Genomic DNA, 19,059 nt, shown 5'->3' with positions numbered 1-19,059 from the left:
ACAAGGCAGATGAGCTGAGGGCACAGAGATGTGGCTGAAAGAGGGGCAGGTACAGCAGTTCAACATTCCTGGTTACAGGATTTTCAGACGGGATAGAGAGGGAGGTAAAAAGGGAGGGGGAGGGTCGCGGTATTGATTAAAGAAACTATTACAGCTGTGAGGAGGGATGATGTGTTGGAGGGATCATCAAACGAGGCCATATGGGTCGAATTGAAAAACAAAAAAGGGGCGATCACACTGCTGGGTGTGTACTACAGACCACAAACAGTGAGAGGGAGATAGAAGAACAAATATGTAGACAAATTTCTGAGAAGTGCAAAAACTATAGGGCAGTAATAGTAGGGGATTTCAACTACCCCAATATTAACTGGGATAAAATTACTGTGAAGGGTATAGAAGGTGCAGAATTCCTAAAATGCATCCAGGAGAACTTTTTTAGCCAGTATGTAGCAAGCCCAACAAGGGAGGGGGCAGTCCTGGACTTAGTTTTAGGGAATGAAGCTGGGCAGGTAGAAGATGTATCAGTGGGGGAGCATTTTGGTGCTAGTGACCATAATTCTGTTAGATTTAAGGTAGTTATGGAAAAGGACAAGGATAGACCAGGAATAAAAGTTCTAAATTGGGGAAAAGCAAATTTTGCTAAGCTCAGAGGCGATTTAGCCATAGTGGACTAGAAACAGCTATTTGAAGGTAAATCAGTGTCAGAGCAGTGGGAGGCATTCAAGGACGAGATACGAAGGCTGCAGACCAAACATGTGCCCTTAAAGAGAAAATGTGGGACTAACAAATCCAAAGCCCTGTGGATGTCTAGAGACATACAGGGTAAGATAAAGAAAAAAAGGGAGGCGTATGACAGATACCGATGGCTAAATACTCCAGAATCTTTAGAGGCGTACAGAAAGTGCAGGGGTGCAATTAAAAATGATATTAGGAAAGCAAAGAGAGAGCATGAAAAATTCTTGGCAAGTAAAATCAAGGAAAACCCAAAGATGTTTTATAAATATATTAAGAGTAAGAAGATAACTAAAGAAAGGGTAGGGCCTATTAGAGATCGTGAGGGTAATCTGTGTGTGGAGGCGGGAGACGTCAGTAGGGTTCTTAATGAATACTTTGCGTCTGTTTTCACAAAGGAGAGGGGCGAAGCAGACATTGCTATCGGGGGGGAGGAGTGTGAAATATTAGATGAAATAAACATAGTGAGAGAGGAAGCATTAAGGGGTTTAACAGCTTTAAAAGTGGATAAATCCCCAAGCCCGGATGAAATGTATCCCAGGCTGTTAAGCGAAGCAAAAGAGGAAATAGCAGAGGCCCTAACCATCATTTTTCAATCCTCTCTGGTTTCAGGTGTGGTGCCGGAGGACTGGAGGACTGCTAATGTGGTGCCCTTGTTTAAAAAGGGAGAAAAGGATAGACCGAGTAATTACAGGCCAGTCAGCCTAACCTCGGTGGTGGGAAAATTATTGGAAAGAATTCTGAAGGACAGGATAAATCTTCATTTAGAAAGACATGGATTAATCAAGGATAGTCAGCACGGATTTGTTAAGGGAAGGTCGTGTCTGACAAACTTGATTGAATTTTTTGAGGAGGTAACAAGGAGGGTAGATGAGGGTAGTGCATTTGATGTAGTGTATATGGACTTTAGCAAGGCTTTTGATAAGGTTCCACATGGCAGACTGGTCACAAAGTTAAAAGCCCATGGGATCCAGGGCAAAGTGTCAAGTTGGATTCAAAACTGGCTCGGAGACAGGAAGCAGAGGGTAATGGCTGATGGGTGTTTTTATGACTGGAAGGCTGTTTCCAGTGGGGTTCCGCAGGGCTCAGTACAGGAAACTCTCAATTTACCGGCACCAAAATAACCGGAAATCTCTGTTAACCGGCAAAATTCAGGAGTAGGTTCAGGTAAGTTTTACTTCATATTAGTGGCCGTTCCTGGATCTGTGGCCATGTAACCGGGGTTCCTGCACCTGTTGCTATGCAACAGGGACACCTGGATCTGTGGCCGGGGTTCCTGCACCTGTTGCCATGCAACAGGGATGCCTGGATCTGTGGCTGTGTACAGGGCTCTCGTACTTTTTAACTATACCTCTCTGTAATCCGGACTTTTTGATAAACTGGCACCACGCCGGTCCCGTCTGTGCCGGATAAAAAAGAGTTTCCTGTACTAGGTCCCTTGCTTTTTTGTGGTATATATCAATGATCTTGACTTGAATATAGGGGGTATGATTAAGAAGTTTGCAGATGATACTAGCGGTTGATACTGAAGAAGGAAGCTGTAGACTGCAGGAAGATATCAATAAATTGGTCAGGTGGGCAGAACAGTGGCAAATGGAATTCAATCCGGAGAAGTGTGAGGTAATGCATTTGGGGAGGGCTAACAAGGAAAGGGAATACACATTAAATGGTAGGACACTGAGTAGTGTAGAGGAACAAAGGGACCTTGGCGTGCATGTCCACAGATCCCTGAAGGTGGCAGGCCAAGTAGATAAGGTGGTTAAGAAGGCATACGGAATACTTGCCTTTATTAGCCGTGGCATAGAATACAAGAAAGGGGGGTTATGCTTCAACTGTAAAAAACACTAGTTAGGCCTCAGCTAGAGTACTTCGTGCAGTTCTGGTCACCACATTACAGGAAAGATATGATTGCACTGGAGAGGGTACAGAGGAGATTTACAAGGATGTTGCCGGGAGTAGAGAATCTTACCTATGAGGAAAGACTGGATAGGCTGGGTCTGTTTTCCTTGGAACAGAGGAGGCTGAGGGGAGACCTTATTGAGGTGTATAATATTATGAGGGGCATAGATAAAGTGGATAGAAAGGACCTATTTCCCTTAGCAGAGGGGACAAAAACCAGGAGGCACAGATTTAAAGTAATTGGGGGAAGGTTTAGAGGGAATTTGAGGGAAAATTTCTTCACCCAGAGGGTTGTGGGGGTCTGGAACTCACTGCCTGAAAGGGTGATAGAGGCAGGAACCCTAACCACATTTAAAAAGCACTTGGATGTGCACTTGGGATGCTGTAACCTGCAGGGCTACGGACCAAGAGCTGGGAAGTGGGATTAGGCTGGATAGCTCTTTGTTGGCCGGCGCGGACATGATGGGCCGAAATGGCCTCCTTCCGTGCTGTAACCTTCTATGAAAATCTGCATCCTTCTACCTTATGTTCGAGAGACTAGAAAGTCATCTGCTCTTTATTAAAAAACGTTCCTACTTTGCAGCTGTCTTTCCTAAAGGCCTTTTCTGAAATCCTATAAATCTCGTGAATAATAAATCTACATGAATATCAGTCATTTATTCTCATGAGTACACATCATCCTGCATCAAGAATACAAACTCAAAAGCCTGGAAGAGTGAAACCATATACATCTATATATATAAATCGGTACTTCTGTCATTCTGTCTGTCTATCTGTCTATCTGTCTGTCATCGCGTGTGCGTTGCGGGTGTGCACTCGAAAGTTACAGGGCGTACCTACGCGCGCGTTACCTCCAAAGAAAGCTTACGCTTCCGAGACGGTTTTAAGCGTATTTACGTTTCGGCCGGGCTAAAATTGCGCCCGCGGTATCCCAAAAACCTTCAACATTCCGCTCATTAGCATCTCATTATCCGCTCATTAGCGACAGAGTGACCTCGAGCTCGACCAATCGTACGCCGGGTTGCTGGCGTGTGCCGCCGGGCCAATCGGTGCGCGTGTGGCTGGGCTTTATCGTTCTGAACCGAGGTGAGTCGCCGCCATCTTGATTCCAAACTTTTCCTTTCTTTTTCCCGCTTTCTGCGTCTTAAAAAAAAACGTTGCTTTTAAAACACATATTGTTTTTTAAAAAAATGATTTAGAAAGTAATTAACTTATCTAATCTCATTAATTTTCCTACCTTTCCCCGTTTTTCCAGGTAGGCCTAGAAGCCTCGGCGTCTCCTCCGCACCCACGCCCGAGCTAGGCACCTCCCGGCCCCACTCGAAGGCTGGAGGGCGGAGCCTCAGCCCAGCGCCGCTAGGGTGCGCGCGCAGCAGGAGCTGAGACGTCTCTCTCTGCCGGGGCTTGCTGAGCGTCCAGCGTTACCCTGGCAACGGGCACAATCGGCGGTCTTCACCTCGGGGGGAGGGGGGGCGGCCGCGACCCTCGGGGGGGGAGGGGGGCCGCGACCCTCGGGGGGCGCGACCCTCGGGGGGGGGGGAGGGGGGGCCGCGACCCTCGGGGGGCGCGACCCTTGGGGGGGGGCCGCGACCCTCGGGGGGGGGGACCGCGCGCGCAGCAGGAGCAGCTGAGACGCGGCGTCTCTCTCTCTGGCTTGGTCAGCGTCACGGTTGCACTGGCAACCGGGCCCGCCGGCCGAGAGAGACGCTGCGTCTCAGCTCCTGCTGCGCGCGCAATCGGCGGTCTTCACCTCCGCGCGGGGGGGGCGCCCGCCGCCCCCCTCCCCTCCCCCGCCCTGCCCTCCATCCCCCCTCCCCTCCCCTGCCCTTCCCCCCGCCCTCCCTTCCTTCCCCCTCCCCTCCCCCTCCCTTCCCTGCCCTCTCCCTCCCTTCCCCGCCCTCCCCCTCCGCCCCCTCCCCTCCCCCTCCCCCTCCCCTCCCTCTCTTCCCCCCACCCCTCCCCTCCCTCTCTTCCCCCCTCCCTCTCTTCCCCCCACCCCTCCCCTCCCTCTCTTCCCCCACCCCTCCCCTCCCTCTCTTCCCCCCACCCCTCCCCTCCCTCTCTTCCCCCCACCCCTCCCCTCCCTCTCTTCCCCCCTCCCTCTCTTCCCCCCACCCCTCCCCTCCCTCTCTTCCCCCCAGTCGCTCTCTCTCTTCCCCCAGTCGCTCTCTCTCTTCCCCCCAGTCGCTCTCTCTCTCTCTCTTCCAACAACAACATGCCCTCGAAAAAGCCTCGGCACCGCCGGGCACTTCAGCTAGTTAGAAATAAAGAAAGAGACATCGGGGGGTAATTCCCAGGTTCCAATCTAACCTCAGGATTCAAATGACAGCTGGAAGCTACTTAGTCTCTGCTCTCATAGTTTATATCATTTGAACCCCTTGACTCACTGCTTTACAATAGCCTCCAATCACAGCACCCCTCTTATTCAGCGCTCCCTCTTGTGACGTGTTTCTACAGTGTCACGCCTTCCACAGGAAGAAGTTCCACAACATGTTGAGGCTGCTGGTGATCATGTCGTGGGGCAGAATTACAGTACTGTTGAAGACTGAAACAACCGCACACGTGCACTTATTCAAATCGTGTGATTGCCCCTTTAAAGCAACTGCCCAAACTGCAGGATTTTTACCTTGCAGGCTAAATCTCCCCCATGTAGGAGTGCGTCTACAAGCTGGTGATGTGAAAGCACACTGGTATCTTCTGCAGGCAGATTGAGTGAAAGATTTATACTTTGCCTTTGGCCGCATTGCAGCAGGTGGTGCCTCAATGCCACTAGCAGCACCTCATTGACATGAGGGCACTTTATCTGAAGCACAGCCTCCCTCGCAAGGCAGTGCTGTAATATGAATACCATATTAATCACTCCTACCTATTCGATATTCTAATAATACCTCACATTCCCAGCTACAGTCCTTGTCAACCTGCAAGTAAAACTACATTAGTTGCCAGAAACCAAACCAATAGACGCCCTTCCCTCAGGCAGCTTCTGTGTGGACACAGTCCTGAGGCAATGCCTGAGGAGTGGAGAAAACAAGCTAGTCTTTAAAATTCTTGTGTGCTTCTTTTGAAAGCAGGTAGGGGGGGTTAAAACACGCTAGCAGCAAGCAAACTGCAAAGAAAATATATACATGACTTCTGTTCGAACGAAGGGTCATGGATCTGAAATGTTAACCTAAACTTCTTCCTTTCTCCACAGATGCTGCCTGACCTGCTGAGTGGTTGCCAGCATTTTCTGTTTTAATTTCAGTTATTTGTACTATTTACTGTAATTTCGCACTTGGACACAGGGTATCATTTTTGTGTAGGGTAGACTGAGATTGCAAAATGTAACAGTTTAAAAAAAAAAAAATTCACACTCTTTCCCATCACAACTCGCTACAAGTCAAAATTGCTTCTTCTTAAATGTAGGAATTCTGCTTCTCTTTTATCTTGCTTTTAGCTGATAAACAAGTAGTTGAGTTACTGTTGAAATTCCTGTCTTTGTTCCTTTTAGTCAATAGATGAAATACCACTTTTTGCTCATGTTTACTTTTCCCCTAAAACTAGGACAAAACTCTACAAAGTAAATGAATGAAAGACCTATATACAACTTCTAGGAACTTTCCTCTTTTATTCCTAAGCTCCCAATACAACGTCCCACACAATCTTCCACCTCCCTGCATTATGATTGTGTGGTTATGAAGACTTATTGCAGCATCTCCTACTCTCACTCTTTCTTTCCATGGGCCTCCCCTTTCTCCGACAACCTGAAGTTTTGTTAAACCCCAAGTTTGGCATCCACCTAACTTTCTATCCTACCCAATGGGCCTTAGACTTCCATCTAAGTCTCTCATTAAATGTGAAAACCCTCTACATTGACAACAAATGTATCTGTGTGAAATTGCTGTGAAGAGTTGTATGTTGTGTGCTGCTCATAGCATCAAGCTTTCACTGCAGAGGCACCAATTGGGATGGGATTTTCATAGAATCATAGAATGGTTACAGCACAGAAGGAGGCCATTTGACCCGTCGAGCCCGTGCCAGCTCACTGCAAGAGCACTTCAGCTAGTCCCATTATCCGCGCCCCCCGCCCGCCCTTTCACCATAGCCCTGCAATTGTTTTTTCTTCAAGTACTTATCCAATTCCCTTTTAAAAGCCATGATTGAATCTGCCTTCACCAGCCTTTCAGGCAGTGCATTCCAGATCCTAACCACGTAAAAAAGTTTTTCCTCATGTCATCTTTGGTTCTTCTGCCAATCACCTTAAATCTGTGTCCTCTGGTTCTCGACCCTTTGAATAGCAGAGTCCCTTAAAAAATACTCTGTTTTGTTATGTGTATACTTCAGAACCACTCACATATAGTACAACAAGGCAGTTGCCAACTAATTGTGTCCCCCAGCAGCTAAATTGAAACTAGTGGCACTGCGGTTCTCACAGAAAGTAATGAGGAGCAGAGACCTACAGGCGACAGTGTGCCAGTTAGCAGTCAGGCCAAAGGCATGTCCTGAGCTATGCAAAGCAGCAGGAGCCTCAGTCTGTGTGACGAAAGCAGCATTAATGCAGTTGGTGGCGTCACTGAAATACATCTCTATAGGGCTATTCTCAAAGCACCAAATATTGTTCTCAACCAGGTGAGGAATGATAGTGCTTCGAAATGGAACACATGCAGCTTCTTTGAACTTTTCTGTTTTTTTTCTTTCTAAGCTCCACATGCACAGCGAATTGCATACTATTTCCATGCCCTCCATCCTTAGTGTTGAAATAAAGACTCAATGCACCATCTCTTACTCTTAACATTCTTTCCTAGGATCTTACTTCTGTAGGGATCTTGACCTCGCTCAATCTTCCCTTTCTTCTACAATTTAGATTTTTTTTTAAACCAAGATTGGCATCGCCTAAAGCCTCCTTGATTGCTCTTATCCAGACTCCTACTTTTTTGTGCCCTGCACTACAGATTTTCATCCAGGTTTGTCAACAAAGAAATTAATGCTGCATCAAACCTTGGCAACACCGTGGTGATCCAAAAAGTGTGCCAACTTAATGCACTAGGGCCTAGAAATTGGGTATAGCCCTGCTTGAGGCGTTAGAACTGGCGCTGCGCAAAGTTTATAGCCAGACGCAACTTATCACCGCCTGGCGCGATATTGGGTTGCATCGCCCCCAAAGGTGATTGAGGCGCGACTTCAGACGTTGCACGGGACTCCTAAGGCGCAAAACTTCCGGCGCAACCCAATATCGGCGCGGACGGGCGCAGCGCAGGTGCTCTCAAGTACCGAAAACCACGAGACTTCCAGGCGCCGGCCGGCTCTTAAAGGGGTGGGTCAGTCAGCCTCAGCTTCCACACTCAGTGCCTTGTAGGCCTCAGAATCGGTGCAGGCCCTTATCTGGTGCAAAAACCTTGGACTAGATGGAGAAGGTGAGACAGAGAGCAGAGCGCTTCAGCAATGAGGCTCTGGAGCAATTGCTGGCCGCAGTGGAGCGCCGTCGACATGTTCTGTACCCAGACAATGGCAGGAGGCCGAATCAAAAGGAATACCGCCGAGCTTGGAGGGATGTTTCTCAGAGGGTCAACTCCAGCAGCATGGTGACCAGGAGCCCTGTACAGTGCAGGAAGAAATTCAACGACCTCACTCGTGTCGTGAGGGCGAGTGGTGTTTATTCAAACTTCTGAATCCCTCCATCTGTACCTGACTTCATGGCTACAGGGTGCGCGATGCCCCAATGGCCATGTGTCAGTAAGCACCCATGGCCCTTTCTGGGCACACACATGCATATTTGATTCAGGGCATCATGTAAGGGCTCTTCCACCATGGGGGGCATGAGATGATCACTCAGGGCATCGTGTAACATAACTTCCCCTTCTTTCCCCTGCAGTCCAAGCTGACGAAGAATCGCAAAGACCAGCTTCGAACCGGTGGAGGACCTCCACAAGTGGTCACTCTCACGGATCTCGAGGAGAGAGTGCACCAGATTCTTGGAGGACGTCTGAGTGGTCCTGTTACCACTGCAGCTGCTGACCTCATTGTCGACAGCGATGGTAAGGTTTTCACCTTTTACAGCTGTCTCCTTCCACTTGGTCCCCCCGCCAGCATGCTTTCTTACTGTGGAGCCATGTCATAGCCTTGCCGCAATCTGGCATGCCTTGCTGCCAACCTGTCCTTTTGCTAAAGCCACTCTTCCACCTCCCTGCTTTCAGATGCTGCATCACCAGCTCGGGATCTGGGCCCTGAAGCTGCCAGTGCCAGTGCCTCCAGAGGCGAGGGTCAGGAGGAAGCCGGACCATCCGTTCCAGCCGCAGGGGAGCCTTCACGTCTGCAGACTGGGGATAGTAGTTCCCTGGAGGGGATGGGGGGGGCTCTGATGAGGAGCCAGTTGCCGAAACAAGCGGCCTGCAGCAACGCGAGGGGGGTAGGCAAGTTCGGCCACCGGCTCCCCGGAGGGCAAGGCAGGGAACGATGACTGCTGCACAGAGTGCAGAGGAGGTGCGGAGTCTGGCTGAAATGAGCACCCAGGCCCGGCTCAGGCACACTGAGCTTATGGCTGCAGTGGGGAGGCTGCCTCAGTCGATAGAAACACTGGCAAAGAGTGTGCTGGACTTTGGGGCAGCAATGGAGAGGACTGTCCAGGGCTTCGAGGCCGCTATGGAAAGGACTGTTCAGAGCTTCGGATAATCCCTGGAAAGGTCTGTCCAGGGCTTGTCCGAGGCAGTGGAACGGACTGCTCCGGCCTTGTCCGAAGCAATGGAAAGAACTGTCCAGGGCTTCTCCGAAGCACTGGCACCTGCCACACAGGTCCTCACTGCTGCCACGCAGTCACTTGCTGGCCTCGTCCACACCCAGATTGAGGCAACGCGAACTCTCACTGCTGCCGCCCTATCTGCATCAGTTAGGATCATCCCGGGCCCTTCCAGAGGCCAGGAATCAGTGGAGCAGTTGATTGTGGCAGCTGAGCCGAACCGGTCCCCTCAGAGAGCCAGTGTGTCGTCCGACCATGGTGCAGGTGTCCTCTCTCGGCAGGTGACCATTGCTCATGCCACCGCTGGAACGTCTGCAGAGCAGCTGCCACCACCTGCAGTGCACACTGCTTCCAGCCATGCCCAGATCAAGCAGCCAGCCTCCGCACCCTCCAAGCCCAGAGGTCGTCCAGGCCGTCCCTCAGGGGCTTCTGCGATTCCAGACAGTCAGCAGGCGTCCCCCAGCCTTGACCCCGCCACTGGGGTTCAATTACGTAGGAGCAGCAGGGAGGGAAGGGGCCGACCGCGAAAGAGAAGTCGGTCTCCATCAAGGGGCCGGCAGTAGAGGGAGTTGCTGAGATGTTTCTTCCTCCAAATTCAAGGACGCCCTCACCTGTTGTGATTGTTTGTGATGGTTTGTTTAGTTTTGCGGCTTTGCCAGAGAGTTGACTGTTATTTTGTTAGTTATGGTTTCTGTTGACATGACGTTGTTATGCTGGAAGGAAGCACTTTTTTGACAATAAAGAATTTTTTTTATTTACAATGGTACTTGTAACTATTTACACTCATGGTGGCCTTCATAGGCTTTGAACGATCCGAAGTGCGCAGGACGAATGACAGCCATCATTCCGTCAGAGGGGCCTAGAACCGAGTCCTTATGAGCCTCTGACGGACGGCCCTTCCACTTTCAGGAGCCCTCCCATCTTCCTCCTCCTCCTCCTCCTGCTCCTTGTCCGCATGCTCCTCCTCCTCCTCCTCCTCCACCTGCTCTTCCTCCTCCTCCTCCTCCTCCTCGTCCGCCTGCTCTGCTGGACCTTGAGGGTCGGCTGGCATTGGCTGGGTTCGTTGAATGGCCAAGTTGTGGAGCATGCAGCAGACGACGATGATGCGACCCACTTGCTCCGGCGAGTACTGCAGGGCTCCCCCCGAATGGTCCAGACAGTGGAAACGCTGTTTGAGCACACCAATAGTGTGCTCGACAATGTTCCTGGTCGCCTGATGGCTGCTGTTGTAAAGCTCTTCTGCCGGGGTGGCGGGCAAACGGAGTGGGGTCATGAGCCATGGGCAGAGAGGATAGCCCTTGTCGCCCAGAAGCCAGCCTCGTGGGTGAGCCGGGCCCTCAAAAAGGTCAGAAACTGAGGTCTGCCGCAGGATGAACGCATCGTGGCTGCTCCCAGGGAATTGTGCGTTGACTGCCATGATCATCTGGCGGTGGTCACAGACCAGCTGGACATTGAGGGAGTGGAACCCCTTTTGGTTGCGGAACTCCTCTGGATTCTGCAATGGCACCCACAAAGCCATGTGTGTGCAATCTATGGCCCCCTGCACCATGGGGAAGTCCGCAATATCAGCGAAGCCCTGCGCGCGCTCCGCCTGCTTCTCCAGGGTCACAGGGAAGGTGATTAATTGACGCCTCCTTCTATAGAGGGCAGCTGTCACTTGCCGGATGCAACAATGCACTGCAAATTGTGTTATATTCGCGATGTCCCCAGTGGCTGCCTGAAAGGATCCGCTTGCGTAAAAGTTCAGGGCAACAGTCACTTTGACGGCAACCGACAGAGAGGTCCTGCACCGTAGACGCGGCTGCAGATCCTCAGCAAGCAGGTGGCACAGCTCAGTCACAACCTCCTTACCGAATCTGAGCCTTCGCAGACACTGCTCCTCGGACATGGTAAGGTATGACACCTGCTGCCTGAAAACCCTCGCAGCGTATCGTCGGATTGGCCGACCTCCATTGCCCCTCCTCCTTCTGGCCAATCCCGGCCCTCTCTCCCGCTGTCTCTGTGCCCCTTCCAAGTGTCCAGCCATGAGGACGTTCCCCTCCAAAGCAGCTCCCATTGCTATGCCAGACGGGCAACACGCAGTAATGTCTAGCGCTCCAACTGCTCCGGACAGGCCTGCAGGTCCCAAGTCTTCGAAGGCTAAATCTGATAAATCCTGTGCAACAGTAGTTCACCAACTCTCTCCAGCAACGAACAGAATGAACAGGCCAAGTGGCTGCAGCTTTTATACTAGAGCTGTCCCCTTTAAATAGCGCCCCCCAACTCCGAGAAGGGCCTGGGAACGTTCCATCCAACTATCACTAATAGCGCCAGGCGGAAAGGTTCCGGGCACCACCGAATATCCGGTCAGGGGCACCAAAAAGGCGTTGCACACTGAAATGACGTCATTAACTGCCTGCGCACGCGGGCGCGCGCTAAGAGTTAGCGCTGGCGCTAAATGGATACGCAATATGGGAGGTGTCGCTATCCTCATTGCGCCCGCCCGAACATTGGGTAACGACCCAATTCTTGGGCTCTTTAGGCGCTAATTGCTGGCGCAACCAACTGAATTTCTAGGCCTGGGCCTCTTAGCCCACCATAGTTACAGATTTCTCTGAGGTTGTTGGTCCAGGTGTACTATTCTCCAAAGTTAGCCTTTGCACTATTCCCTTGTTTTATCATTAACATCAATTTGCATAGGTGAGTTAAATGCATACCTCCAAGTAACGCCATTTCATGAATTCAGGGAGCCAGGACTGGGTGTTGTTCTGAGATGAAGTAGAAAGTATGGATGCTAATGAAGTTAATTTGCATACATAAACTGGGTTCAATTAGTGTGACTCATTAATAAGTTATCCTAATAGCACAATAATTATACACTGAGTCATAAAGCCAGCTCTTGGGTTTTTAACTTATTTGGATATTCATTAACGGATGAGCTCAATTGTGTAATGATTATCCCTTGAATCTTTTCAAGTCAATAATGATCTGAAAGGCTTTAACTGACGATACCCCTGTATTTTCAGTCTCGATTGTGTCCACCCAATGGAGAAATATGAAATGAACCTACAAAAGGAGATACTGAGGAGAGTCCTTCCTGTTCACTTACATGAACCTCAACAGCACTTGCTGTATCCTTGAGGTACCATGAACAGATTATTTAAAAAGGAAATGACATACCATCACAATCTGCTTTTCTTTGCCATCCCATGGGAAATTTCCAGAAAAATTCCCTGGGGAGCTTCCAGTTTATAAAATAATTTATCATCTAGCAAATGGAATTCAGAAGCTGGTGCACTGGCATTCCCTCTCATTTCCAGGGGAGAAGTGGGTGGTGATAGATAAGCATGATTAAGAAACAAATACTTCACAGCTTCAGATAACAATTAGAAACCAAATGCCTGCAGCTGCTGTTCTACTTTCCTGAATTGATTTTTGCAGCTCCTGTGTTAAAATCTTCCCATCAGGGTCAGTGTTTCATTAACTATCGAGTTTCATTATCTATTGAGTGGATAAGGGTGATGCATTGGATGTAATATACACGGACTTTCAAAAGGCCTTCAATAAGATACCACATAGTAGACTTATGACTAAGGCCAGAGCATGTGGAGTTGAGGGAAAAGTAGCGGAATGGATAACAAGCTGGCTACAAAAACAGAGAGCAGAGTTTAAAGGTAGTTGCTCAGACTGGTGGAAGAAAGGGAGTACTGTGCCACAGGGGTCGATGCTAGGACCACTGTTGTTCAGCATTTACATAAATGACTTGGACTCGGGAATCATAGAAACATCGGAACAGGAGTACACCATTTAGCCCCTTGAGCCTGTTCCGCCATTCAATGAGATCATGGCTGATCTGTGACCTAACTCCATACACCTGCTTTTGCCCCATATCCCTTAATACCTTTGGAGATTTAATATTAACAACTGACCTTTCACCAACTGCCGTTTGTGGAAGAGAGTTCCAATCTTCTACCACACTTTGTGTGCAAAAGTGTTTCCTAACTTCACTCCTGAAAAATCTGGCATTAATTTCTAGGCTGTGTCCCTTGGTCCTAGACTTCAAAACCAGCATAAATAGTTTCTCCCTATCTGCCCTATCAGTTCCACTTCATATTTTGAAAACTTCAATCAAATCACCCCTTAAACTTCTAAATTACAGGGAATACAACCCAAAATTATGTAATAATTCCTTGTAATTTAACCCTTGGAGTCCAGGTACATTCTGGTAAATCTACGCTGTGCTCCCTCCAAGGCCAATATATCCTTCCTAAGGTGTGGTGCCCAGAACTGCTCACAGTACTCCAGGTGTGGTCTAATCAGGGCTTTGTATAGCTGCAGCATAACTTCTACCCACTTGTATTCTAGTCCTCTAGATATAAAGGCCAGCATTCCATTTGCCTTTTTGATTATATTCTGAACCTGTTCATGACATTTTAATGATCTATGTACCTGGACTCCCAAGTCTCTTTGGACCTCCACTGTTTCTAGCTTTTCACCATTTAGAAAGCACTCTGATCTTCCTTTTTAGGTCCAAAGAGGATGACCTCACACTTAATCAAATCAAATCAAATCAACTTTTATTGTCATTGTTAGTGCACAAGTGCAGTACAACGAAATGTAGGCTTGCGGCTCCCGAGAGTGTACAATTTGGATTATGACACTTAAACATTTCAACATACATTTGTACATGTATATTAGCATAAATACCCATTAACTTTAATCTATTAATATCTCTTTGTAATGTTATGCTTTCATCTACACTGCTTATAATGTCGTCTATCTTTGTGTCATCGGCAAACTTGGATATGTGGTTTTCTATCCCATTATCTAAGCCATTAATAAATACTGTGAATAGTTGAGTCCCCAACACAGTTCCCTGTGGGACACCACTAGTCACATCCTGCCAATTAGAGTACCTGCCCATTAACCCTACTCTCTGTCTCCTGCCGCTCAGCCAATTTCCGAACAGGTCAATCATTGGCCTTCAATTCCATGAGCTTCAACTTTAGCTAACAGTCTCTTAATGGGGAACTTTATTCTGGAAGTCCATATAAATAACATCCATAGACATTCCCCTGTCCACTACTTTAATCACCTCTTCAAAAAAATCAATCAGGTTCGTCAGGCATGACCTACCTTTCACAAATCCATGCTGGCTCTCTCTGATCAGCTGAAAATTTTCAAGCTGTGCAGTCACTCTATCCTTAATTATAGACTCTAGTAATATCCCAACAACGGTGAGGATGTTTCCACTGATGGGTGAGACTAGAACTAGGGGGCATAATCTTAGAATAAGGGGCTGCCCTTTCAAAACTGAGATGAGGAGAAACTTCTTCACTCAGAGGGTAGTAAATCTATGGAATTTGCTACCCCAGAGAGCTGTGGAAGCTGCAACATTAAATACATTTAAAATGGAGATCGACATTGTCCTAGCAGATAAGGGAATTAGGGGTTACGGGGAGAGGGCAGGGAAGTGGACGTGAGTCTAGATTCAGATCAGCCATGATCCTATTGAATGGCGGAGCAGGCCCGAGGGGCCGCATGGCCTACTCCTGCTCCTATTTCTTATGTTCTTATGTTCTTAACAGATGTTGGGCTAACTGGTCTATAATTCCCTGGTTTCCCTCTCTCACCATTTTTAAATAGCGGAGTGACATACGCAATTTTCCAATCTAAAAGAACGGTTCCTGAATCGCGAGCACTTTGGAAGATTATAGTTAGGGCATCTGCAATGTTCTCATTTACTTCCTTTAAAATCCTGGGATGGAAACCATTTGGTGCTGGGGATTTGTCACTCTTTAGTGTCATTATTTTCTTCAATACTGTTATTTTGCTTACTTTAATTTTGGTGAGTTCCCGTCCCTGATTCAATATTAGTTTCCTTGGGATGTCCCGCATGCTATCCTCTTCCTCTACTGCAAATGCTGATGAAAAGTAATTATTCAAAATATCCACCATTTCCTTATTTTCATTTGCAATATCACCAATATCAGTTTTCAAGGGGCCCACATTGCTCCTGACCACCCTCTGTTTCCTAATAAAATTGTAAAAAATATTGTGTTGATTTTGATATCCCTTGCAAGTTTCTTTTCATACTCCCTTTTTGTAGCTCTTACTATCTGTTTTGTCATATTTTGCTGTTCTTTGTCTCTCTCCCAGTCGCTATGATCTGTGAGATTTTTTGCACTTTTGTATGCTTTTTCATTTAGTTTTATGTTGTCCCTTACTTCTTTTTTCGTCCATGGCTGTTTATTTTGGCAAGTAGAACTCTTGCCTCTTAGGGGTAGCAACTGGTTCTGTGTCAGCTTAAATTATTTTTTGAACACCTCCCACTGATCTACTGTCGATTTGCCCATTAATATCGAAAGTACAATATCAAAATTTGCCGATGACACCAAATTGGGGGCATAGTAAATACTGAGGAAGACTGCCACAAAATATAAGAAGATATTAACAACTTGTAGAATGGTCATATAAATGGCAAATGATTTTCAACATAGACAAGTGTGAGGTGATGCACTTTCGTATGAAGAATAAGGAGGCCACCTACTCCTTGGAAAATAAGGGCAGGATTTTCATTGGGCCGTGGAGGCGGGATTGGAGGCGTGTGGGAGGTTAAAATCTCAAAATTGGGGGGCACGAACCCATCCCGCCCCCAACCCGCCTCCATGCCAATTTCAAAGGAGGCGGGTACCCGACCTATGCTGGGACCCACCTCCCTGAGGCAGGAAGGGGATTAGTGCCAATTAACTGCCTGTTAACAGGTAGTTAACAGGCAGTTTTTAGCCTAATCCCTATTTTTATTGCTGAAGTGTGGGATTCCCGACGGCTCCAAACCACGCCAAGTTAGCAAGGTGGACCGTCGGGCTGAAGGGCTTGGAGGGTTCCAGATGTCCAGTGTTCAGGTGAGTGATGGGTGCATGAGTGCAGAGGTAAGTGTGTTTGGTGTGTGTAAAGTGTTTAAAGAAGTTTTACTTACATTTACTTACCTTTACAGCCTTCCTTCCTTCAGGTCTCGGGAGTCCCTCATCTCACCGGCACAGAAAGCAGAATGGCCGCAAGCTGTCAAAAGTTGCAGCATTCAGCTTTCTGTTCTGGAGAGATCTCTAAATCAGCCTGAGAGGAAGGAATTAACTTGGAGTACAGATTGTCAGTGTTTGACAGCTTCAAACAGCTGTCAAACGCTGATATTTCATCTGTCAAAAGCTTTTGACAGATGAAATGTCAATCTGTGACATCACCTGTTGCTGGGTGGCCCTTAATTGGCCTGCTGAGCCCGCTGGGCGGGCTCAACAAGGTCAATCAAGTGAAAATCGCGTGGGTTGGCCACAGCTCAATGGAGGTGGGACTATATCCACAAAAGTTGTAGTCCCTCCTCCTACACGCCTCCTCAATCAAAATCCAGCCCTAAGAGTCTAAATGGGGTAGAGATGCAAAAGGATCCAGGGGTACAGATTCACAAATCATTAAAAGTAGCAGCATAGGTTAACAAAGCTATAAAAGCAAAAAAATCACTGGAGTTAATTTCTAGAGGAATAGAATTGTAAAGCAGAGAAGTTATGTTAGAAACTTATATAGAACCTAGGAGTACTGTGCACAGTTCTGGTCTCCATATTATAAAAAGGATATAGAAGCACTCGAGTAAGTACAAAAAAGATTTACAAGAATTATATCTGAACTGAGAGGGTATAACTATCAGGAAAGACTGAACAGGCTGGGTTTCTTTTCTATTGAAAAGAGAAGACTGAGCGGTGACCTGATAGAGGTCTTTAAAATTATGAAGGGGTTCGTTAGGTAGACGTAGCGATGTTGCCACTTGTAGGGGAGTCCAAAACTAGGAACAGCCCCTCGTATTTCGATTTGGCACTTTACAACCTATTGGACTCTACATTGAGTTCAACTTCAGATCGTAATCATCACTCCCGTTTTCTCAGACGGCGGGTGCTGGTAATGGTTTTGCTTTTGCCATTTACACCTCCTCTGGACTCATCTTAATGTTTCTTTATTGTCACATTACTTTTTGCCTTGTACCATCATCCCTTTTGTCATTTAATCACTCCCGCCCTTCACCCTATCACAGACCTTCCCTTTTGCGTTTTCCTCCCTACCTCCTCCCCTTTTTTTCCCTGGCTTTTACTTCCTTATAAACTGTTAAATCTCTCATTTCTTCCAGTTCTGATGAAGTCATCGACCTGAAACGTTAACTCTGTTTCTCTCTCCACAGATGCTGCCTGAGCAGCTGAGTGTTTCCAGCATTTCCTGTTTTTATTTCAGGTTTCCAGCATCCACAGTATTTTGCTTTTGGCTATAAATATAAGGTAGTCAATAATAAATCCAGTAAGGAATTCAGGAGAAACTTCTTCACTTAAGAGTGTGGTTAGAATGTGGAACTTGCTTCCACATGGAGTGGTTGAGGTGAATAGCATAGATGTATTTAAGGGGAAGGTGGATAAGTGCATGAAGGAGAAAGGAACAGGAGGATCTACTGATAGGTTGAAATGAAGTAAGGTGGGAGGAGGGTCATATGGAGAATAAGCACTGACATAGACCAGTTGGGCCGAATGGCCTGTTTCTGAGCTGTAAATTCTATGTACTTCGATGTAACTCACCTAATATTGAGGGAGATGAGTGCAGCATCACAGGGAACTTTTCAAGAAAGTTGTGCCATTCTGATCACCTTCCACTGCTGTGCGTCACAGGCTGGTGTTTTCATTGCTCACCCGGCATCCACAGACAGCAGCCTAGTCTGACTAATACAAGTTGTTAAGTACAGCAAGAGTGCTACCACTGAGCCAATGCTGACACGTGAATGAACAAAACATCAGGTTTAAATGGTCCCAATGGCATTGAGGGACCCTGTTGTATTGGAATGGTTTCTAATTTAACTCAGACAAGATAAGCTGATGACACATCCAATGTCTTTCAAATAAAATTTCAATAGAAACATACTTTTAAATGCATCATGTACGATAAGCTCTCAATGCACCAGAACTTGTAATGTTCTGGTGAACAGTGACCCAACATTATGCATACAGATATTCCCTAAAATGGCAGCTGCCGCTGTTTGGATAGGTGCTGGAAAGATATGCCTCATATTTTGGTTTGAGAACTTCAGCACCTTACTTCCTCATTCTCACAAAGTGGCAGAAGATTGCGGCACACAAATATTCTGAAGTGCAGAATATATTAGCAAATTTTTGCACATATTGAATGTTGCATATTCTGTCAGCTGGGCTACATTCTAAATCAGAGAGACTGCAATGATCCTGTTTATGATGCGCTGACAGGGTTTTTAATGCAGGTGTTTTCTCTGCAATGCAGCAGCTTTTGAAAGATGTCTGGAATGCTCAACTTTGGGACTGTCTTCAAGTCTGTGAGCGAGCTGGTTTTCTAATGTTTCAAAGTTTGAGTCCCTGAAGGTATCTTTGAGTGTGGAGTCAGGTGGCTTTATACACAGATGGTCTTCAGAGTAAGTGAGCAGTATCCAGTGGAACCTCTAGTTACTCTCAATGGAACACAACTTAGTTTTTTCTGGCCTTAGTCAAACCCCATTGTAGACACAACTAGAATATAAAACTGTCACGAAGACACGGGGAAATAGCCGAGCCCTGGAAGTGTTTCATAGAAGGGCTAGCAAGCAGATCCCTAGTGTCAGAGGACTGAGCTTTGAAGAAAGGCTAGAAAAACAAAGATTCTTCAGGCTTTAAAGCAGACACATGAGTGCCTGTACAGGGGTA

General features: G+C 47.4%; 1 protein-coding gene across 3 annotated transcripts in view; it reads right to left on the bottom strand.

Annotated features, from left to right (window-relative positions):
* slc8a3 (solute carrier family 8 member 3) overlaps nt 1-19,059 on the bottom strand; it is a 922,684-nt gene that overhangs the window by 753,827 nt on the left and 149,798 nt on the right. The gene's annotated exons all lie outside the window — the stretch shown is intronic.

This window comes from Somniosus microcephalus, chromosome 12, assembly GCF_052327205.1.
Source record: "Somniosus microcephalus isolate GS21.2 chromosome 12, FLI_Smic_1.0, whole genome shotgun sequence".
Classification (NCBI taxonomy): Eukaryota; Metazoa; Chordata; class Chondrichthyes; order Squaliformes; family Somniosidae; genus Somniosus; species Somniosus microcephalus.
This window is presented reverse-complemented; position numbering and strand designations above follow the sequence as displayed.